Genomic DNA, 24112 nt, shown 5'->3' on the forward strand with positions numbered 1-24112 from the left:
CTAAATTCTTCCTGTCTGCTATTGTTGCTTTGAGCTTTCAGTGTTTATCGGTCGCTGATGAGCAAACCCACAAAGGGAAACACAAGATGATGGGATTCATATAAAGGAGCAGTCCCCAGATGGGCGCACAAAGCTGCAGGTACAGTGCATACAGTAACTGCACGCAAAAAAATGTGTGCAAGAGAAACACAATACATGCTCTTTTTTTTTTTTTTTTTTTTTTGAGAGGGGGGTGGAAAATCAAGAATGATCTTTTGTTCTCATTAAGCGCACACCATTGTTCGTGCCTATTCTCATGACGGCGGCTGACAATCCCACAGTAGCGGTGCCTCAGCGGCCCACAGTAACCACAATCTGGCGGAGGTAAATCAACTGGAAAACAGATAAAGTGTGTGTGAGGAAGTGCACACGGTGGATTTAATAAGTCAGCAACAAAGAGCCAGTCCTGCTCTTCTTCTTCTGCAGGCAGCTTCATGCTCTTGTAGCTCCGTAGCCAGACAGACGGGAGGACGGGGAGAAGTTTGATGGCATTGCGGGGCCTCGGTTAGATTTGGATGTGGTTATAGTTGACGATGATACGACTTTGTGTGACAAAGGAAGGTAAATGGACTGAAAGAGACATGCCAGGTGCTCTCTTTGTTTTGTTTTTTGAAACCGAGATAATGAGCGAAATCAGCTCACTGTAAAGCAAAATCATGAAAAAAGAGCCCAGTTCATTCTCATGTTATCTTTGGTGTGGGCTGTGCAGATAAACACAAACTCGCATCACAAAGGCTGGAAAAAGCAAAAAATCACCACCTCGCAAAATAATAGCCTGCCCAGAAAGAAAACACAATTCACAGCCGACAGGGCAGACAGTGACAACATAATGACTACTGCCGCTAATGCAGGTACTGCACTGCACTCCAACAACATTGCAGCAATTTTATTAGCCTGGAACATTCTGCCAGAAGGATATTGAGCTGCGATGGCAGAAATATTAGGGAGAGTGAAAAATCTGAAATGAGTCCATCTCTTTTCCTTTTTCTTTTTTTTTTTTTTTGATGGTCACGTAAATGGACAAAATGAGGCGAGACATGAGCCGTGACGAAACCATGCAAGTGGGCTTGTGACAGGCAGATATGATTTCAGATAATAATCTGCAGCTGGTTGGTTTTTCCACTCAGGAGAACAGGCTAACTAACAGTATCAATCCATCTCCTCTTTTTTCTTTTTTTTTTTACCCAGGTTGGAATAAACGAGTGGACTATGAGCCCGGGACAGGCAGTAAGCAACTGTTTCCAAAGATGCACCTGGAGACCTGTGGCGGGCCGCTGTCGTCGGTGAGGACCACGGTGGAGCTGCAGACCAGCCACATTGGAAAAGGCTGCGACCGGGAGACTTACTCAGAGAAATCTCTGCAGAAACTCTGCGGTGGGTTTTGCAAAAAGAAAGGAAAAAAAAAAAAAACAACAACTGTATTTGTGTTTAATACTTTCACACATTCTTGTGTGGCCAGACTGACAAATGGCTGAAACCAGAGAAGCATTTCTGGGATGTAGCAGTAAATCACACGGGAGCTGGACCGCTGACTATTTGCATGGTGGAGGATATACCGAATATACAGCGGAAGGCTGTTCAGAGGTGACTTCTGAACGAGGCGGCAAACTGAAAGTTAATGTTGTAAATTAGAAGCAAGCTGCAGCTAAAAGCATCACTCGAGTCCGCAGCCCAAGTACTCAGGGTCAGACGGAGCCTGGGGTGACTTTCACTGACATTTTTTAAACCAACATCAGAGGGCTCTCGTTCTGTGTCGCCTTCTCATCTGAGCTGGTGTCCCTGGTAAACCCCTTTGCTAAATGAAAACCCCAGAATTGTAACTTTAAGCTGTGTCACTAATGATGTGACAGAGCGAGGGCATTAGCCGCCCCAGATGCTACCACGCTTTCTCCCTTCAGTGACTGATGAGCAGCCAAGCTGCCATGTCGGTGCCCAGAGCCTCAACAAAGCAGTCGCGTCTACCCACTTCGCACTCTTTGCCCACATTGCCTTCGCCAGCAGGGGGGCTGGAGTCATCATCTTTGACTAACGGCCTTCACAATCCCCATTCCAGCTCATCTGAATGCATAACGTCCCCTCTGCCTCCCGAGGCTCCCAGTCCATGCATGGTTTACCACTAAAGAGCCTTTTTCAGGTACCTCATAATCATTATCTGATAGAGAATAGAATAAATTGTAATTGCTTTTTTAAAGCACAATCAATTTGAGATAATGTACAAAGACATTGGGCAAAAAAAGAGGAAAAAATTAAAGGCTGCAACCGTGTCCTGGAGAAGTCGATGCGTATTTATTTACTGAGGGAATCTAATTACTGGAGTCGCATTGGCGTGAGGAATAGGTCGAGAAAAACAGAACTTAAAGATGGAGCAAAAACATCAGCTAACGGGCTAATGTTGCGATGTTAGCGGAAACAGTGAATTCTCATGTTGGCCATTTCTATCTGAGAACAACGTGTTTTCCACACCGCCTTGATTTATCACCATCCGTAAGCTGTTATGAATGATTTATAAATCTGGTTTAAACACATGAAAAACATTTGTCACCGTCACAGGGTGGCACGGATCGATCGGCAAGGGCGCGTCAGATATATCGAGGAGCAAGGTGAGCGATGTGGTCAAAATGACATTTGTCAAGGTGACAGCTTGAACACACAGACTGTTCAGGACGCAGCAGATTGAGGTTACTGTGTCAGAAGAATAATGGAAGAAGAGAAAAGGGGCAAACAGATGAGTCAGTGCAAACGGTCATGATGAGTGTGTTTTCTCGGGACTTATATGGATCACACATCCAAAGTGTCAGCAGCCTGAAACAGGGCACATGATTGGCTGATTCATCCGTCCTCTTCCTGCAGCACCGGGTCAATACTTCCCCTGTTTCCTTTGAGGCCCATTTTAGGGGTGAGATATGTTATAAATTTGTGAACAATGACTCGCATCGCCTTCTTTTTGAAAGTCAGTTTCATTTGCTATGAATTAATAGCCACATCCTCTCGCCAATCTCGGCCCATTGATTACATATTAAGTCCCGCCATCTGCCTTACTCATAAGTAATCATATCCAAGGTTAGGCCAATATACATCGCATATCTGCGCTGATTGCTATTGACACATCTTCTGTCGCACCTCTTAATTGTCACCCCCAGGGGCCTCCTCAGGCAGCACTGACCTTCTCCCCGCCCCCAGCGCCGCCACCAACTGGACGGCTTCCCTGGTGACCGACAGCGGGCGAGACAGTGACTTGATCTTCAGGTTTGACGGCCGTCAGGCGGCGAAGATCCCAGATTGGGTGGTACCCCAGAATCTGACTGACCAGTTCACCATAGCCACGTGGATGAAGCACGGGCCCAGTCCCGGACTCAGAGCCGAGAAGGAGACACTACTCTGTAACTCGGACAAGACTGGTGGGTAGGAGGCTCGACGGGGATCGATCCCGCCTCTCTGTGAAGCCACAGTTTGAAAATAAACTATCTATATAACTGACAATGAGTGAGACACATGCTAGTCTGGATAAAGTCGTCCTTCATTATGATGAAAGTGGCCATCGACCATTTTTTATCCGCCACAAATCACACAACTCTGTACTCTGAAAGCTGCCCTTAGCCCTGAAACCTGAACGGTGAGGTGATGAGGATGTTTTCAGAAATGTACTCAGAATCTTTACTTTGGTCTTTCCAATATGTTAACACCAGAAATCAGGGAGCAACAGGAAGTCAGGTCATTTCAAAGATATTAACCAGACTGCCATGCGATGACGAGACGAGTGGGGAAGAAAACTCCACTGAACTCTGTTCCTATTGACGACAAATAATCTGTGAAATCCTCTTACAGTTTGCTCTATGCCATCGGGCCCTCTCAGAATTAGGTAATGTCTCCATGCTGTATTGAGATAGATACTTCATTCATCCCCTCAGGGAAATTCTATGTATCCCATGGCTCACAGTACACACCAGGCAGTGCAAACAATAAAAACAACACAACAGAAGATAGCCAGCGGCGTTTTCAATCGATCAGGAAAATGTGAGCCTGATTTGATAAAACTGTAGTCTAGTAAACATAAGAGAAGAGTCAGCGGTGAATTCTAAATTCTGTAATCATAAAAGCAGTCAGTAGTGGATTGCACACAAAGGAGGGCGGGTCAGACGATGTCTCATCATCTTACCGTACGTGATGCATGCATGTATGTAAACAAAGAGCTCTGTGACGTTCCAGCATTAAGCCGGTAACTTCACTGTGAGCTGATGTCACAGCGGCTTTACCTGATGGTGAGAAAGTGGAGTGATTTTCTCCTCCGGTGCCAACACCCCTCCCCTCTGTCTCTGTCTCTATCTGTCGTCTGAACTCCCTCCCGCAGAGATGAACCGTCACCACTACTCGCTGTATGTCCATAATTGCCGCTTGGTTTTCCTCCTGAGGAGGGACTTCACACAGGTGGACACATTCAGACCCGCCGAGTTCCACTGGAAGCTGGAGCAGGTAAGAAAAACCCGGATCCTGACCGCTCACCTTCGTGGATTTGATAAGCACGAGTCAATCTCTGCTGGGATTTTATTCTTCCTGGCTTAATCCATTTTAGGCTGTTTTACACTAATACCACCAGGCTCCTGCTAACAACTTCAGATATACAAAAAGCTTTTACACACATCCAGAGTTTTGTGTTCATCTTGTACGCATTTCTACTTGGCACTTAGTTGCATTGCAAATCCTAAACTTTAATTAACCCCAATTAATTTGGAGAGCTCTCACATCACTCTACATACTTAATAACCATGAAGTTTTTAATGACTTTAGTGAGTTTTTTTTTTTTTTTTTTTCTTTACAGCTTCACTGCCTAACTCCACATTTAAATATTCCCCTGAGAAATCAAATATTTAGAGACAAATGACTGCTTTGTGTGGCATCGGATCAGAATTGGAATCATTTTTTGGACGCCTTTTGGGGACGGAAAACTTGGTATGAAAAACACGTCCGATGTTTGATCATCATCCACAAGCTAGAAATAAGCAACTCTGTCGTCAGATCAGGAGATCGAGATTTTATATTGAATTAAAGTTTAATAACCGTTATTGAATTTAACATTTCATCTGTCGTCTTTGTGCGTAAATGCAGACAGGAACAAGAACGCTCATGATCATGTATGTACGCTTCTGTGTGTGTTTGTGTGTGCGTGCAGCAGCGGTGTTTTGATTCTGCTCTTAAAATCAGGCAGGTCACGTCAGCTTGCAAGACAATTTGATTTGTGTGGGTGAGTGAAGACAGACAGCTAAGCCTGGACATCCAGATTTAACCCCCAGAGCCGACACATCGCTCGATCACTATGAACGCACAAAAGGTCGTTTAGGTTGTTGAATTTCTACTAATGTCAATGACTCATATTTACAGTGTGTGTATTTGCTGACCCGGTTCGTGAGCTGCTCCAAAAATTTATGTCTGATTAAATTCAAACTGTTGAACAGTTAATATCTAAGAAAACATAAAGAAAATATATGGATTGACTGAACTACAGGACTGGCTGTCATTCACTGAGAAGTTGGAAACATGACAGATCTCAGCTGTTTCTTCATAGATCAACCAAAAACTCCTCACTCGTCTATTTAAAGCTCAGTTATGCATCGACTCTGAGTGGACTGAGCTCTCCTCGTTCCAGCTGATTGCATCACTCCCATTTCAGAACTCAAGCCTTACAGTTAATCTTTCATTCGTATCGTTGTAATAATTTAAGCCTTAAAAAAAAGATGTTTTTTTTTTGTTTTTTTTGGATCGGGCCCTTTTCCGTCATTCAACCTGCAGAAAAATAAGGTCTCATATCAGTTTGATTACAGCTGTTATTTCAATAACTTAGTTTCGGTAGCAGCAGGTTTTGGATAAAGATCGGGGACTGAACTTGTCATCAGGACATCACTACTTCACTGAATTATTTCATTAGTGGCATCCAGTTCGGAAATGCAACAGCTTCTTTATTGGGGTGCTAATGGGTGCTTTTTGGACTTGGACTCATGATTTCAGTTTTTGCGAAAACCTTTTAGCGTTTTCTGTAATATATCATTTAGCTTGGCAGGGAAATAACAGACCTCCTTTTGCAGAGTTTAAATTAATCCAGCTATTATCCTAATAATATCCTCATATCCTTTTCATTACATCTTAAATGCAAGTATATCTGATTCCAGTCTGGTGGCCAGCTGGGTCTTTCTTTCATCTTTGTTCGAGTTTGTTTGCTTGCAGTCATTTTAATTTTTCATAAAATTAACTTTGCCTTTGATGAAAACATCAGAGTTTGAAGTTGGTTCCTATTGAGTTTGAACATTCAGTTGGATGTTTAATAGAGAGATGTCTGTAGCGTGTTCATTTGTGGCCTTGTTTTTTAGTCACTTTTTTTTTTTTTTCTCCTGCATTAGCTTGAGGTGATAAAGCTTTCGAAGGATTACTGCAATGTACTGAACAATAGTTAACTATTCCTTAGTATGTTTTAAAAGCCTGTGCTCTTTTTAATATCCTTTTTTTCATCTTCCCCTTCTCTTGTTATTAGTTTGTTGTATTTTTTTTTTACTCAGGGCATGAAAGGAAACTTTCATTAAGTTGCTCTCTCCCCCTTTGCTTTGTCGCCACTTCCTTCTCTCACGTTAATGTCTTTTAAACCAAATGAACTTCTGAGTACCTCTAACCCACAAAACTCCTCCGCAGAAGAATCTCTTCCTCTCCCTGCCTTGGTTTATCACAAAGGTGATAATTAATTTACATTCCAATCAAGCATTACGAGCTGCTATATAATGACTGGGACGAGGGGGAGAAGATAGCTGCAGATATTAGTAGGGGGAAAAAAATTAGTGTGCTATCTCTTAGTAACAGATGCAGTAGTTCAAGGCTGCGTGGCTTTATGTGTACGGGCCCATTGTGTGAAGTGTGATTCAGTATTTTTAAGCCTTGCTATCTGTGCTGTGTGCATTGTTGAGCGAAGATGGCCTGAGGTTTTTTTATTGGCTTGATTGAAGAGCTCTGCATTGAGCTCGCGTTCGACACAGCTTTTGTCTGCAATATCAAATTCTTTAAATGCAGACAGTTTTTTTCTCCCCCTTCAAGCATTTCAAAGAAGGAGACCGTCGATATCGAACACGTTTTCCGCATGAGCTAGTGCTGGATGAGCCTCTGCATGTGTTAGAAGTACGGTGAAAATTGGATTGGTTTCTGAGAAATAATAATCTCTGCCACGTCCAGGTAATAATAGAGAGAATGTCTGCCGGTCTTGTATATATGGGGTCAGGGAAATTGCAGCGTCCTCAACTTTTGAAGTTGTCTGGAAGGTTATTACAGAAGGAGATTTTGAAAGGGTGGGTCAGAAATGAACGTGTTTGTGTGGTGTTTTTTAAGTAACAAAATGACACACACAACAGCTTTATGAAAAGGATTCACTGAGATGACCAGCAGAGACACAAGGTGGGCCTATTGATGCCAGATAAGAAGCACACAAACACATATTCATCAGCTAATATAAATCTTCAAGCTCAAACACAAAACAGAATGCCTACAGCTTGTAGGGAAAATAGAAATACACCCAGCATGGACTCAAACAATAAACAAAAAAACAAGCTGTGAAACAGAAAAAAGGTTGTTTTAAATGACTCAACCTCCAACTTGACCAAGTTGAAACAATCCACTGAAAGCAGTCGTTTCTGGTGCAGTCTGTCGATCACCAGGGGGCCAAACCCTGAGCCACACTTTCCTCTAATTTAAAAACTGAATATTATGTTCTATTGAAGAACAGTCAGTAAAACTCGATAGGAAAACGTTCACTGAGGTAATAAATCAGGTGAAGAACTGGACCATTTTCCCATAGATTTCAATACATTCTGCAAGCAAACGGGGACGCCTCATATTTGTGCTCGGGAAGAAACATCTGACAGGATCAAAAGTTGAGACGGTTTTCTAGTTCCCTCTAAAGCAACGCCGGGTTCTGATTGGTTTCCGTTAGGGGGCGTCAGCATTCCTGGAGGCTCACCGTCAGCCGGCACGCTGCTGCTCGCCGCCAAGACGCGCTGGCTTGCAGGGGGAATCAAAAAAACCCCAGCCTTTTTTGATTCACTCCCTGCCTTCTGTCAGTCAGCGACAAATGTCATAACCAGCAGACTGCCGGTTGGGGAATTTTAGAAAGAGATATTTCACAAAAATCTGAGATTGATAGAATAAATCTGAGAGCAGAGTGTGAGGACTCAAAGGAGGCAAAGTGAAGCAGAGGACATCTGTGCAGCGACCGCATATCTGATCGCAGACAAACTGCTTTGAGCAGGAGCAGAGAAAAATTCACGTTCGGCCGGGACTTTTTGAGAGCAAGGGCACACTTTTGAGGGAAAGCAGTGAACAAATAACGCTCTCAAAAGCTCAGACCACACTTTTAAATAAAGAAAGAAGTCATGTGTCATATTTCAAGCTGCTGTTCAGTGGTTCATGAAACACTGGTGGCATACACAGTCGTCCCATTTGGACTGTGTATGAAAGATAGCGTTTCTGTTCGAGAGCGGAAAATCTCAGTTGTCAGTGGTGTTTTCACCGCTTCCGTATTTCATTGGAGCTCTATAATGTGCCCCACGCAGACAGATGGAAATGGAAATGCCCCTTCATTAGAACAAAGCCCTGCACGTTTCCTCGCCTGACAGCGGCGGAGGGACTTTGGCAAAAAAAAAAAAAAAAAAATCAATGAGGAGTCACCTCGAGTCTTTCAGCTTGAGAAAAGAATGATGGAAAAAATGACTGAGATAATTGAGATCTGAATGATTTTTTTTCATCGGGAGTCTAAATTGAATGTGAAAGTGACATGATTACCTTCGGCTAACCCGATTTTCTTTTTTTTTATTATTATTTCTTTGAAGGAAGCAATCAAACAAACACTCACGGGGGTGCCTTTCCGATTTCACAGTGGTCACCGGGAAATGGGAAAAATTTAATTAGTTCACGCCCATGTGGTGTGGTACATATGACAGGCTTTACCCTCTGGACGAAGCCAGGAAGGTTGAGCAACAGTTCCAGTGAGCAGGTCGCCATTTTGAATAGCATGCGTCACATCAATTATACTGTTTGTGCTCCGGAGAGTTCTGCTATGCATGTCGCAGATATCAACCAGATCTGGAGCATAAATCCAAAGCGTAGAATTTATGCCCTGACCTGATCAGGTACAGATTATAAATTCAGTGTAGTAGAATAACAAGTAGCACGTCTTTACTCCGGGAAAAGGAAGCAGGCAGGATAATTCACCGAACAAAAGCATAAACAAACTCATTATTTCGCCCTCATTAACCGACTTTTCAAAGCAGGCTGTAAAAAAAAATCTTTGCATTGTAATTTAAAACTGCAAAAGTTTCTGATTAATAATAAAAGAGAGGGAACTGCCCAGGGGCCCCAACCCACAGAGGGGCCCAAAGGCTGCACGTTCACCATGTGACAATTCATCTGTGCTGATTTCATTTATTGCAACTTATGCACAACTAAAGTACATTCTTATTAAGGGAGCCGGAAGGTGATACATCCATTATCAGACAATTATCAGAGCTTAAATGCTGTTTCACGTATATATGCATATATCCATACTTTTCCTTTGGTGATGGGTTCATTCTGAACACTAATCTGAATTTAATCTGTTGTGTTTGTAGAAAAAAGTTATTTTACATGTAGACTGATTTTAGAGTTTTTAAAGGAGCCATTCGTCCAGACACTTTACCTTACAAACTCAGCTTTAATCAATTCTCTCTGACTGAATGTGCAATAAAACAAACAAACAAACAGAAAAAAAAAAAAAAACACTTACAGGTGTTTTTCAAATGAGCTTGTGAACAATCCCAGAATGCCCGGTCAGTCACAACAATAAAAGAGAAGCGATTGGCTTGTTTTTACTTTCATTTCGCGCCAACCGCTTGGCGTGATATTCCCACACAGTTGCATCGTATCTGGTCCAGGCTTATTGTCAAAAACGAATATCTCCCCAGCACAATCCAAACACTGAGCATCTGGCACGTTCCAGCTGGGGATGTGCTGATGTTGACTGCTGTCATCAGAAACTGCCTGTACTTTAGGGAACACTCTATCCGATGAGCTTATGAAAATAGGTGAAGTCAGGTGAAAAAGAAAACACAAATAAAAATGTGTTGCGGAGTTCCACACAACATCTGTCTGACTACAGAGGAGACAGAGAAGACGCGCATGCTCTGGAAAGTCTCTCAGGAGCAGACCTGAGAGCACACAGCCGTAAGCTCGGCACATGCAGCTGTCCTCAGCTTTGCACCGCATTAGTGTGCAAATGAAGGCGATGCAATCTTTTGATCCACAAACTCAGCATCGCACAGATGAAGCAGCTCGGATCCACAATGGCTGAAGGAGGAATGTTCCGTTTCTTTGTTTTATCATTTTTTTTCTTCATCCGGTCCTTAGACCACCGCACAAGACTAAAATATGGAAAAGTCAATTCCTGAACAGGTTTTTGTTTGTTATTAAGCTTTCACAAAACCCTGATGATGTTTTAGCAGGTCTCTCTCTGTCATCTTTTATTTGTGCTGCTATTTTACCTTTGCTTTCTAGCGCGCACACACACACACACACACACACACTCGTGCTCTCCTCATGGGAGGGTCTGTGTTGAATGATCGATGACTCTTACTAAAGAGCCCGCTAAATTTAGAGCTCTGCTGCTACACCGAACAGAGTACATGATTGGTACACACACACACACACACACACACACACACACAGGTTTTTGGAGGGTCATCCTAACAGTCTGCAGTCACACAAACACACACAAAACATTCATTCATATTAGATTCTTCTTATTATTTTATTCTGCATCCCAAATGCCCACAGGTGTGTGTCCACGTTTGTGCGTCCGCCTGCTCTGAGCCAACATCTAGCTCCAGGTCACGAAGAGCCACAGTGGACATTTAGATCGTCCTTTAGAGGTGATTGTCGGCATCGCTTTGCCTGGAAAATTGCACCAACGTGTCCAGTCCACCATCCCCGCCGCAGCTGTGGATTCATTGTGAACGGCAGAGTGGCCACCCCGAGATTTTGCATATTGATCGGTCAGTCATGCAAATAGCCTTGTTTGTATTCAGGTGGAGGATCTTATTGGCAGCAGGGGATTGATAATCACAGAAAGATGAAATGACAGAGAAAGACGACACAGGAGGGAACGGAGGGGAAAAACAAAACGAAAAGGCGAACGGAGGAGAAAAAGACTCCAGCAGATAAAGATCAAAAGGCAACAAAGAGGAAAGTCTGAAATATAACACACCGATGGATGAAATAAGCGATGCAGGATTTGAATAGTAATTAAATAATAATTCCATTAGACTAACTGAAGTAGGAAGATTTTGTTGTTGCCATATTCTCACAATATTCTCGAATACAGTCTGCGCCGCAGATTAAATCAGCCTTTATGACACACAGATCCTTCCATAACAACATTTATGCATTTTTCCAGCATTTTTATTTCGTTCACATCACCTCCCCTGCTCCCCCCTCCGGATAATATTACCTCCACTTTATGAAAGAAGGAAGGGAAATACTATAGCTCTTAGATAGGTGGAGGCGCCGGAGAGAGACCAGGAAATGACAAGGTGGAGGAGCAATGACTTTTATTACCAACTGTGACTGTGTGTGTGTGTGTGTGTGTGTGTGTGTGTGGTATGCAGGTTCACACTTCAGCAAACCTAACTCAAGGTTTAGTTCTCGTAGATTAAAATGAATTAGTTCACATTAAGTCCTTCCATTTTTTAAATTAGATTGTCTGGGTTATTCTTTTTCAATCGGACCCCCCCCACCTCAGTCATTGGGAACTTCTATAGACTCACAGGCAGTGAATCCTTTTAAAAGTATAGACAAACCAATTAAAGCAGATGTTTCACAACTCTTAGCAGCGTTCGTTACGGATGAGCTGCTCAAACGGTCACTTCACAAACGTAATAACATTTTATATAGAAAGGGAAACAAAAGAAGTGCAGTGAGTGCAGGAATTTTATCCGGCAGCAGTTTAAAAACAAATTCTCCACATCGGTGGACATCAAGCCAACTTCATGTGGATTCTCAAGTCAGAAGTATTAAGTTCAGGTCTCGGGTCCTTCATGTTGAGCGTAAGTAGTCTGGTTGATGTGACAGGTTCACATCGAATTATAATTTTTCAACCTTAATTCCTTTGTGAGTTCCGTTTCAAATCATTTATGGCAAGTCTGAAGCCACCTGGCACCGTTTTCAGGTACATCTCACATCAGTCAAGTCCCAATGTCTCTCTGAGAAGGCAAAGCCACGCCAAATAGTCTGATAGACTCAAGTCCTCATCAACAACTTCATTTTGGTCTCAAGTTCATTCAAGTCTGAGTAACAAATGAAGATCGTGGCAAATAGTAAGTCAAATCTTTCTTGGCTTCTTCATTGTCCACGTTGGATTAATGGCAGATGCCATTAGTGTCTTCCTCCGGTCAAAGTCTCAGATTTACATCTCATGGATTATTCTGAATGTGGAAACTGTGTGTTTGTGTTTGCGTGTGCAAGTATATCTGATGATTAGAAGCTGCAGTTGTGCTGCTGTGAAGGTCTTTGTGTCTTCTTCAGGTGTTCATAGATTGTCGTCAGTGTGTGTAGTCTGCTTGTGTTTGAGTGTCTGTAAGAAACTGAAGAGCTTTGATGTCAGTGCGGTAAACGGATGGACAAAAGCCAAATTAGAGAAAATTACAACCCCGGAAAAAAGCTGCTGTTCCGAACCATTCATCATATTAATCTGGACAAAATGGGTTCGCTGAATCCTCCAATGTCTCCCTTCACCCTTCGCCCCATACTCCATCTTACATTCTTTGGGTTTCCTTTTTTTTTTTCGTCCAATTTGTCTTACTTTCTGACCAAATAACACTCTCCAAACTCTCCACACACACTTTCTGCCTACTCCGAAAGTTTTTAAAAGAGAAAATTTATGTGCAGTGCAGCTCGTGCCTCTGACTGGCTAAAGCACTTCCTGAATTGAGGTGGCTGTCAGAATCTAGGGTGAAGATTTATTGTGCACGTCCCACCCTGACCTTAAGTGTGGTAAGAGAGGGGAAAAAAGAGGGGGAGGGGGTGAGAAAGAGAGAAGTGAAGAAGATATAGAGATGGAGAGGCGGACGAATAAGTGAGCCGAGTGGAGGGCTGGTAAATTTGCTGTAGGAGTATCGGCGCTGCACATGTTGTCAGGGTTTAGGTAATCAAGAGGAGGCGTGTGACGGATGTGGTGTGGCACTAGACGAGATGGTGTGATGGCCCCCCCACCCACCCCCACATCCAAAGTCTGTCTCCTTTCACTGCTCTGCTGAATAGCTGTGGAAACTTTCACCACTGCTGGGTTTGTACTGATAGTTTAGGCCTGTGGGAACATGCTATACCGTTGTTGTTTTTCCTTTTTTTTTTTTGGGGCTTGTTTTTGTCTTGCTGAGGTTGCTGCTGCTTCCCAATCTCTTCTCCCCCACACAGACATCCACATCGCCTCAATGTCACAGTCTTTTACTCCATTGTGATATCGGCTACTGTATTTAAAGTGGTGCAAACAGATATGCAGCAGACACCAGGAGACAGTCTCGCTGTGTTTGCCAGACTGAGGCAGTAAACACCTGCAGCATGCATTAATAATGAGCGCAGGCTTTACTGGGAAAACAGCACTTTCACCTCCTACATACTATGATCGCTGCTTTCCGTCGGGGTTCAGCAGCATCGGCGCTGAAATCACCACACATTTTCTCCTATTAGAAGCAGAACAAACTTTGTCAATCCCCAGAGCAGAGATCTCCATGTGTGGATGCCATGACGTTCTTAGAAGGAGTCAGCAATGATCGTTATCAACGATCTAATTGGCAGCAAGTGGCAGCGCTCGGCTGAGTCGACCTTTGACCTCAAAACAGCCCCAGCCCAAGGCATTGAATCAACAAGAGTGAGACAGATACAGAGATTCTGTGGCATGCTGATGTGACGGCATCACGTCATTTCATTCACAATGTCAGTCTCTCGTTTTACTCCACCTCCGGATGTCTTTGAATGGATTCAGATCGGAAAATCGGGGAAGCCATCAAAACATCACGAGCCGACGTCGACGACCTGATCTTTGTGACGTGGAGCATGAGACGGTTGAAGTGTGTCTGTAAAGGGAGGCATGGGGTCCGGTAACAAGAACCCAGTCAGACTGTGGCATTCAAACGGGGTTGATTGGTGTTAAAGGGCTCAAAGTGAGTGAAGAAAAGCATCCACCACGACTTTACACCGCCACCAACCTGGACTGTGGACAGAAGGCGGATTGTGTCCGCGGGTTCACGCTGTTGATGCCAAACACTGACCCTGTTGCTGCGGAGCCGCTGATCGCTGGGTATTTTGGTTTGTTTGTTTTTCTCTCCATTCTATATGAATGCTCTCGAGAATGATGAACGAAACTCGATGAACGAAAGGAGAGCAGCAGCCTCAAAAAGACTCAAACCCCATCAGCCCATCTGATGCCAACAGCCATCGAGACATTTTATTCTTGTTCTGATATGACTGTGAACGTTAGCTGAAGCTCACAACTGCATCTGCAGTGCTGTCAAATGTTTGCCTGAGTGGACGAATAAAATAATAAGCAGCAGAGATGATGCGTGCACACCAACTGTTGTCGTGTCCGCCCTGCAAAAACTCACCAGTGGAGCCAAAACTCCCAAGAAAGTAAAGTCTGTCTGATCTAGTTAGCCTTTCTAAAAGGTCAAACATTTCTCACGGTGTTCTTCAATTTCCTGCCATTCAAGAATAACAGTTGTTTAACTCACTTTTTTCAAACTAACAAGTCAAGGTGTGCTGCGGTAGAGCACTTTTTTTTTTTTGTTGTTGCTGTTGTTTTTTTTCTGAAAGGTCAGTTGTTTAGCATGTTGGAGTTGTGCGGGTCACAAAAGCTTGTCACTTACAGCCCTTTTAGTCTCAGTGTGGCTCCCTCTCTTTGAATATTTAAAGCTGACCTGCTGAATAGAACAGAATATGTCCACATGAGGTTGAGCAGACAGGAACATAATTTTAATCTTTCATTTAGGCCTTTGTAACACAATTTCCCTTCCACAACTTGATTGCCGAGTTATGACAAAGTGCTCTGATTTCCCAAGACACCTTAGAGAAAAGGGCTGCTTCATTGGTGCATTGTTTAAATTATTATTATTTTTATTATTTATAACTCAAATTAAAAAGGTCTCATGGTAACAATCGTGTGCAGAATGGACGGGGAAAAGAGAACAAACTTGTTCACCAATTAATTAAAGGTACACGTTTAATAAACCGGCCCTGCGGTTTGACTGTACATGTAGACCTGATGGTCAGCTTTTCCCAGGCAAGAAAAATAAACCATTCAAGGACAGAGAAGTGCAAGATGAGCTGCTGTCAGTTCCCAAAATGAGCTCTGTTTATATTTTAACTCTCACCGGACCGCGTCCACTGTCCGTGTCGCGCTGATGAAAGGAGATAAGTAGGCCACCAATGAAAGTCAAACGGCAGCCCCTGCTGTGGTTTGTAGTGAAACAACTCTTCTCATTTTTAGGACAACTCACGGTGGACAGGTCGATGTCGCAGGACGTTACACACTGTAGATATGCTATATTTATATTCAATCACTTGAACCACACGATTCCCTCTTTAATTAGTAGTGTTATGCTGCAATTATATCGAACCAATTGATCCGTATGAACCCGCCAGTGTAAGACAGTCTGTGATTAGTCGCACTAAAATAGGAATGCAGCTTTTAAACCTGGTGAATTTGTGTGTGTGCGTGCCGATGGCACATTACAAGCTTATGAAGAGGTCATTTGGCTGTTGACTCCCAGTCTCTGCTGGGAGCGGCTGTATAATTGCCATTCTAATTAGTCACTTTTTCCAGCCGGTAATTCATAGTCACCTTCAAGCACTTCTCCAATACAAGCATGCACACACACACAATGCATTCAGGACATCCTGTATAGACACCAACAAAGATGCACTAAAAACTATTCCTTTGCCTCCTCTCACTTTTTAATTCTTTCTTCTATTTTTTGTAATTATAGGCTCTTAGACAACCAATTTTCAAAGCCCACAAAAACTGACATATAATAGTTTCCCTGTTGACGTGAGCTGGCGATGATTTATGGCAATTGTATGTTAGTCAACAGCACTTTGGTGTATTTTGAAGACATACAGACGGCCCTGCCTTTGTTTTAATGACTAACACTAATAATAACATTAATGTGCTGCTAGACAACAATTTGCCGCAAAATATGTTTTGGTATTTGTTTTTTGACAGATTGCAGAATCACATGTTCACATGTGGAGTTCAGCAGATTGATTCACAGCGTCGGAGTAATTTTAGCACTTTAGTTTGCTTCTGCAGATTTTTAGCCCTCAGTTCTCTCCCAGTTCAGAATGTGCCGTCTGGTGAATATCTGGGACCGGGGGGAAAATGGGGCTTTTTATGCCCCTCAAATTGGCAATTTTGGAGTGAGCCATAAGCCCCTTCATAACTCCCATGAAGAAACTGCCGCTGCCCCAAACTCTGCTCGAATGGGGCCCTTGATGGCGTGAGCTGTGGCAGCGGGGGTGCGGATTTTTTTTCGATGGGTTTCTTTGGACCTCGGGTGGTTACGATTGCCTCTTACTGTAGTTCCTGTCTCTGTTAATTGTCCAGCTACATCCTGTCTGAAATCACCAGGAGCTTAAAGGAGCCATTGCTTATGTTAATAAATGTTAATACACTTCAGATGGATATTACTCTGCAAGGACACTCCTGTAACTTTTATGCCACTGCAAGTGCTCAGTGCACTAAAAAAGGCAGCTGTGTCTGTTGTTTCCTTTGGGTCTCTTTGTCTTTGCTCTCAGTTTAATGCTGATGTCTTCAATGGCTCAACTTTAGAAAGACTCCATTTTTCTATGATCCCTATTTTTTTTTTTTTTTTATGGCTATCACATTTGCCAGTTTTCAAGGTCAGCAAAAGTTCCACACTTTTGCCAACAGCATATTTTGTCTCAGTCAAATATTATCCCCATGGATAAAACAGCGAGACGTGATGTGTTAATTATTAAGTCGAAGAAGGAGAAAGGCAGATTTTGAGGGCTTTGGGACTGAGCCAGCTGAACTTGTGTCATTCTTCTCATTCAGCCCTCTCTAAGTGTGTGCGTTTTTTTTTTGTTTGTTGTTTGTTTTTAAGCTGGGTTCAAGGGTTAAGTGAAAAATTTAACAAGTAATAATAACGACAAAGTATACTTTTAGCTTCACTGATCTCAGCCTGATTTCAGTCTGGTTTTGAGGACAGTGCCTACTTACAGAGGCAGCTAAGCTGGAGCATCCAGAGACAACACCACATTAAAGCAGGGAGATCATGCAGCTCCCTGCTGGTTCTCCCCACTAATTCAATTTCACTTCTCTGTTCCTGATTATTAAATTTATCACAGATCTGCAGCATCATTGCAGCGACTCCTGACCAATGGTCATGACGTGCTACATTATCTAATTTGTTTTTCTGACCTTTTCCAGGTTTACCCCCCCCCCCCCCAAAAAAAAAAAAAAAACAGCCCATCCAGTACCTGCATTTGCCCGTCTGCTTTCACTTTGCCCTCACAGTAACTTTTTCATTTCCTCCCTAGCTCCTCCCCGTCCTCCCCTCCTTAAAGTCACCTTGTTTCCAACGCTCATCAATCTTTGTTGTAGCTCCTTCCTCCAGACGGCCCTACAGGTCCTCCTCCCCCCTCTTTTACTTCCTCTCCTCAGTCCTCTTCCAAACGTCCACACTATGAGCTAAAAAAAACAACCCCATTTTTAAAGGCGGTCAGTTTCTTGTCTTTGTCTGGTCCTGGGAACACGTGACTCACCTGCTCGTCGGCGACACCTTACGGTCTAACGCTGGAGATATTCTGGGGAATGGGGAGTTTACTGCCTCAGCTCATACAGTTGTTGAAGTGATGTAATTTAAACTCAGAATGATGCTTTTAATCACTAGAGAGCAACGAGGTTAGTGTATGATATTTCTAAGCGGGATATGAATAAAACATTTTATGGATTTCCAATGAACCTTTATGATGTACAGCACATCTTGGCATGCAGCATAACTTGGCTGTTGTTCTATACTTTCTTAAATTAGGACGAGCTTGGCTGTTGTTGCCAGGACTCTCGAAATGAGCTGGTTTTTTCACTGAACTATTGTTTGGCCAAGTCAAAAGGCAAGATGTTGACTCGCTGGCCTCTCGGCATAAAAACAACAACAACAAAAAAAAAACAAAACCACAAGTAGGCATATTTCAAAGTTTCTCTAATGATTTTTTATTTTGTTTGAAGAGTTCCTGATTTGGAGACACTCAGATAAAGGTCTCCCTCACTTTTCTCTCCTCTCCCATATTTCCAATATCGTTATTTACCTCCTTCTCTTTCTCTCTGTCCTCCTCTTTTCTTTCTTTAATCTCCACCCTTCCCCTTTCCTTCAGCCTCATCTCTCTCTGCCCCTGCTGATCTCAGATCACCTCCATCTCTCTTCATTCTTCTGCCGTCTCTATCTTATTCCCCATCTCTTGTTTGAAGCTTGAAGGTTGGGTAGGTGACAGATTCTCTTAAAGACTTTCAACTCCAAAGGACTAGAGGCAACAAACTCCCACAGTCATGTTCTAATGGAGAGACAGGCGAGAAGAAAAGAGACCAAATAAACAGCAAAGGAAGAAACAAGAGTGAGATAGAGAGAGAGAGGGCGGGGGCAGATAGCAATTTTGTTTCTTCTTGCCATGGAGTGCCCCAAGAGATGATGAGGATCTTTTGATGTACGATGTTTCCGTTCTATACCTCCTTCGCTCTTGCTTTCACTTTCTTTGTCCTCTGGTTGCTTCATGTCCTCCTCTACTTTTGTTTGTGTGGTTATTTATTTCATTCATTCCTTCCAACTTGTCAATTTGCATCAGGCAGAGACACGGCGAAGTGGAGGTGGTTTGGGAATACAAAACTTTTCGCTTTGCTTTCATATACAAGGCGAAGCATAGCTGCTCTCTTTAACTTTAGCTTTAACTTTAGCTTCCGCTTTGAAGTTTCTGAAGTCGACAATTAATGGCGGCGGATTGATGTTTCTGCATCCATGTGTGCGTGACTGTTAGTGGGTGGGGGTGTTATTGCAAGTAGTATATCCTTGTCGATTGAGGCAAATACACACCGCCATACACACTCTGACTGCGCACACAGAGGCCTGTGGCTTTATTCAAATGTGTTTAGCTTTCAGATTGTGCGAGCATGGATGGATCTTTGTGTTGTTGTTGTTGTTTAATGGACACCACCTACATACACACACACACTGATGTCTTCCCGGATGTAGAACTGCACCTGCTCCCTCTGGCTCTAATCGTTGTTTTGACAAGATGCCAAACTTTGTGACATCTCCATCAACCTGATTACATTTCACCGAGGGCTGAAAGTTGAGGACCCACGCTGTCAGCCCGACTAATTTCATTGCCTGAGCCAAGTTCATCGTGACCTCTCAGGTTCTCTCCAAAAGCTGAACAACGGATGCCATTCCAAATGTCAATCGAGTGCGTGGTTAACAAGACTTAAAGTCGATTCCAACAGAGCAGCTCTGTGACGCGGCACGGTGTAAATCACCCACACACGAGAGAGAGGCGTGGATCACCCAAATTAAAACTGGACCCACTCACAACGGTGAACCCCCTTAAACATCCCATAACTCAACGTACGGCACACTGCTGCCGAATGGAGCCTGTGGTGATGTACTACCTGCATGTGATGCATTCAGGGAACATCGGAAAGTTGTTTACTCACTTTTTTTTTTCACTTCTGTAAGCAGTTGGTGAGAGTCAGATGTTGATGGGCCCGAAAATTATGACTGTTGGTGTGAGACTATAAAGAGGTACAACTGTTGAACTGACTTTACAGCAACTTATCTTGTTCCTCGGTTTATTAACTGTAGTAGATTTGGCATACAACAGATGGTGTTAGATGGTGTTTACTGTGGCGAGTGATAAGATTACTTAAAAGGCTTCTCCAGTATTAGGAAGAGCAGCAACGTTGCCGCGTTAAAGAGAGTTGTTTTCACTAATGTCCCCCTCCATTTGAAGACTTTTCAAATGTGAAAACGGCGCATTTATAACATTACATTATGGGTTCCAGTCGTTTTGAGAGGCAATACTTTAATCCAGCAATTGTGACACAAACCTGCAAAATGACCGCAGGACGGGAATCTTTTTGAACAGCACAAACTGTTCTCCAACTGAAGACACATTGCATTGCAGCACAATCAGTGTGAGCTAAACAGCTGGACTCTCGCACCAGCACAGAAACAAATATGAATATTCTCTCCTGTAGAGCTTTTATCCGCCAGAGTGTTTAACAGTTTAAGGTTAACACTGTTAGCTGCTTTTGCAAGATGGCATTCAGAGCACAAGGCAACGATTTCATTACCTCACCAACATTGTCAAAGGCCTATTGATTTTATGTTGGCAAAGTTCTTTAGCTCTTAACCTAAGGTCAGGCTGAACCCAAACTGTATCCCGTTAGGATGAAATTTTAGCCCCATTAAGAGTGTCTGCTAAAGGTTTGTTTCCTCCTTTAAAGAACTATACTGCTGTTCTTCATTCATCTGTCAAATGCAGCTGTCACTAATTTGGAAGAACATCTCATATTTTAGCCGAAATAACTCTTCTCTTTGTCGCTCCAGGTGTCACAGGTGTACTGTCTTTTATGCTTTAAGGGCATAAAAAGCTGTCCACACGAGCACTTTCATGTTCCTGGTTGATTTCTGTTTTTAAATGCTTTTCATTTTGGGAAAATTCCAATACCTGTTGATCATAAAAGTCTGCCAGCTGTTTTCCACTTATCTAAAACACATTGGTATCCAAATATCTCTCCTTTTTGTCACCTCCTCTGATTTCCAAAGTAGTTGTAACATGTGTGGCCACATAATCCCCACCACACACCTACAGCTTTGGAGAGCTCTCCAGCTGAGACCCCTCCCCAGGCAGAAGCAGGCTCCTCTTGGGCAAGCACAGCACGCCATTCCCTTCTTTGAAGCCTGAGAGAGGAAGTCACCCACCAGGCAGTCAGATCCCGTATGGGCGCGAACACACTTTGAAATATTGAACCAGGAAAGGCGCAGCAGAGGATGGGCGGTTGGGCGCTGTCTGCATGTGTAAATGTCAGAAGGATAAGTACGTGTGTGCATGCGAATAGATGTAAGTTTCATTACCTGTGGCAGCTAGGTAATGAAATGAAACCAGACTAAAGGCTGGGGGGGTTCAAAATCCAGGTGATAATTCAACAGACACGCTGACAATCAGGAGAACAGAGCAGAGGACAAGATGGAGATGTATTCTGGAGACACACTGAAGTCAGAGTAGAAAATATGCTGCGATTTCAAGCACAGGTACATGCTAATATCCCAATTAGCTTATCAGATGGCTGTTACCCATTCAGTTTCAGTCTAACATCCAGCAACAACCAAACTGAAATCAGATTATCCCCCCTTTTACTCTGAGCTCTGACTCAGCAGATCAACACGCTGCATATGTGTTAAACAGCTGTGCAGAGCCATCACCAATAGACCAGATGTTTTATCTCACTCCCCAATAACAGTGAAAATGAATTAGATTGATTAGAAGTCCCATCTGCTGTTCCAGCATACTGTTAATAGGCAGGTTGCTGAGCACCCTTCATTAGAGAGGGGAGGTCACCCAAGGCTAAGTGCTCAAAGGCCATCCCGTGTTAGATGAAAGGAGCCCGGAAGAAGAGGTGAAGCGCCGGCACCGCCGAGGCGAGGAGGAGACCAAAATGGAGAGAAAGAAACCGACGCACTCAGGCAGACACGAGTGGGCTTGTGCAATCAATTAAAAATGCGATGAGGGGCGATTGGAACAGTCAAGGATCTTTCAGAGTTTATGGACTAGTGCAGCACAAGAGGAAAATTCAGCTTTAAATCTTCACAAGCCAAGAAAAAAAATATATATTTATAATCTCCACTCAGTGAATCCTCTAAGAGTTTTAGGCTGTGACGGGGAAAAAAAAAATACAACTTTCCAACCAAGAAAACTGACCACAGATACTTCCTGCTGGCACAAACAGATGTGATGTTTACGTTCACAAATTTCTTTTTCCCTGATATAATGTGTGTGTCTGTGTTTGTGGATAATAAAAATCCATTTATTTGTTGCACAGTGAGGGAATTGCAATATATCAGGATTCATGGCAGGAAAAAGAACTGTCTTTGTTTAACCTCTCAACCTTTGTGTCCGTTTGTGTGTGGGCACAGGTGTGGTATTTGTTTGCCTCTTTCTCCTTTCATATCCTCACATGATGTGATGAGTAAAAGCCTGAAGACAGACAGAGAGGCCGACCCTGACAGACCAGGATGTTGTGTTCTGCATGTGATATAGCTGCGTGTTCATAGCATTTCTGCAATGGATGAATTGTGCTTTTGTTGTATAAATGTGAAGACAGGAGGGACACACACACACAACAGATCGGCTGTGTCAGAGAAAAAATCCATACACACTGTCCTCATCTGTAAACGCACATAATCACATCCATTAAAAACCTACACGAACTGAAGATCAGCGATGCTACCATCACCAATCAGCTGCCTTCAACAAATACGCTTCAAATGTTACGAAGAGGGAGTTTGTGCAGTGGCACGAGATGTTGGTTGGTGTTCAGACGCATTTGTTCCCTGAGGAGGAAGTTTGTTCCACAATTTTCACCGTGCTTCGTGCCAGTGAATGACATATATGCGGCTTAGCTGTTTCTAATTCATCCATTCTCGCCAAAGCCACGGAGGAAGAATTTGACACAATTCACTTCAAGGTCCAATGTGTAAGTTTGTCGCTTTCAACAGACGGCTAGCGTTCAGCATCGACATGATTAGGAGCCGTCTCCAGTAGAGCTTGAGAACGAGATCCAGCGAGGGACAGAAACCTGCTTACTGACTTATTTATTTAGATTTTCAGTAATCAGTCACCGTTTCGTCGACGTGTTCTCTGATGGCCGAGGTCCCCTGGGCTTCCTCCTAGCTGTACGGGTACTTGTGCCTGTCTAAGATTGTGGCATGTACTTCTACTTTAATGACTTTGGAGTCTGTACGGGATTCCTCATCCAGCGAAAATGGAATACTATCTGTTCATGGATAATTTATTGTCATTCTATTACAGTTCCCCAGCATGACCTGACAAGACCTCCAAAGCCGTTTTTTTGACTCTTCCTTCTGCCCGTCCTCAGATCTGTGACAAAGAGTGGCACTACTACGTCATCAACGTGGAGTTCCCAGTGGTGACGCTCTATGTGGACGGCGTGACTACGACCCCTACCTGGTGACGGACGACTGGCCCATCCATCCCTCCCAGATTGACGTGCAGCTGACCGTCGGCGCCTGCTGGCAAGGTGAGCTGGAGGAGGTGGAGATGGAGATGACGATGAGCGTTACCCCAAAGTGCAGAAGTTCAGTCGCTTTTCCTCTAGAGTTTGATCATCTCCCACACCATTTAAAAGTGGAACAATTCAAGTGAAGCAAAACTTCTAATATAAAAGCCACTTTAGGAAAAAAGATATTTCCTGATGAATGAATACTGTGTCCTTTGTGGAAGCAAGGTGAGGAATATAAATATGACTGTCTGACGTATTATTATTACTAAAGGAGTCATTGAGTGTTGAACATGTTCTGTGGCCTTGAATGAACAATGTAATTAAGAAAAGCATTTACTCTGCCTTTGACAAACGATTTTAAAGCAGCCTGAAAGAAGGCGTACAATTAAACTGTCCTCTAAACTGATAGGTGCCACTAATTGCACAAGGGTGGAAGAAGGGCACTTTTTCACACAGCACAGCCTGCCGTTGATTTGATAACCTAAATGAGACTGCTCAGCGATGCTTAGCCTCAGATAAAGACTGGAGACATCTTTCAGTGCAGGAGTGGGAGCAGGCCATCTCATCTACGGCCCATAGCACTCTTCCTCGCTCCCCCCTGCCCCGCTGCTCCTCCTTCCCCTTCCCTCCCATTTCTTTCATTGAACACTGCAAGCCTTTAGGAGGATTAAGAGCCTTGAATAAAAGACAGAGTTGAGAGACTATTCTGCTTTT

At 43.3% G+C, this 24112-nt stretch overlaps 1 pseudogene; it reads left to right on the forward strand.

Annotated features, from left to right (window-relative positions):
• Positions 1-24112, forward strand: part of LOC115052527 (calsyntenin-2-like) — a 188165-nt pseudogene that overhangs the window by 158005 nt on the left and 6048 nt on the right.

Source organism: Echeneis naucrates, chromosome 13 (genome assembly GCF_900963305.1).
Source record: "Echeneis naucrates chromosome 13, fEcheNa1.1, whole genome shotgun sequence".
Taxonomy (NCBI): Eukaryota; Metazoa; Chordata; class Actinopteri; order Carangiformes; family Echeneidae; genus Echeneis; species Echeneis naucrates.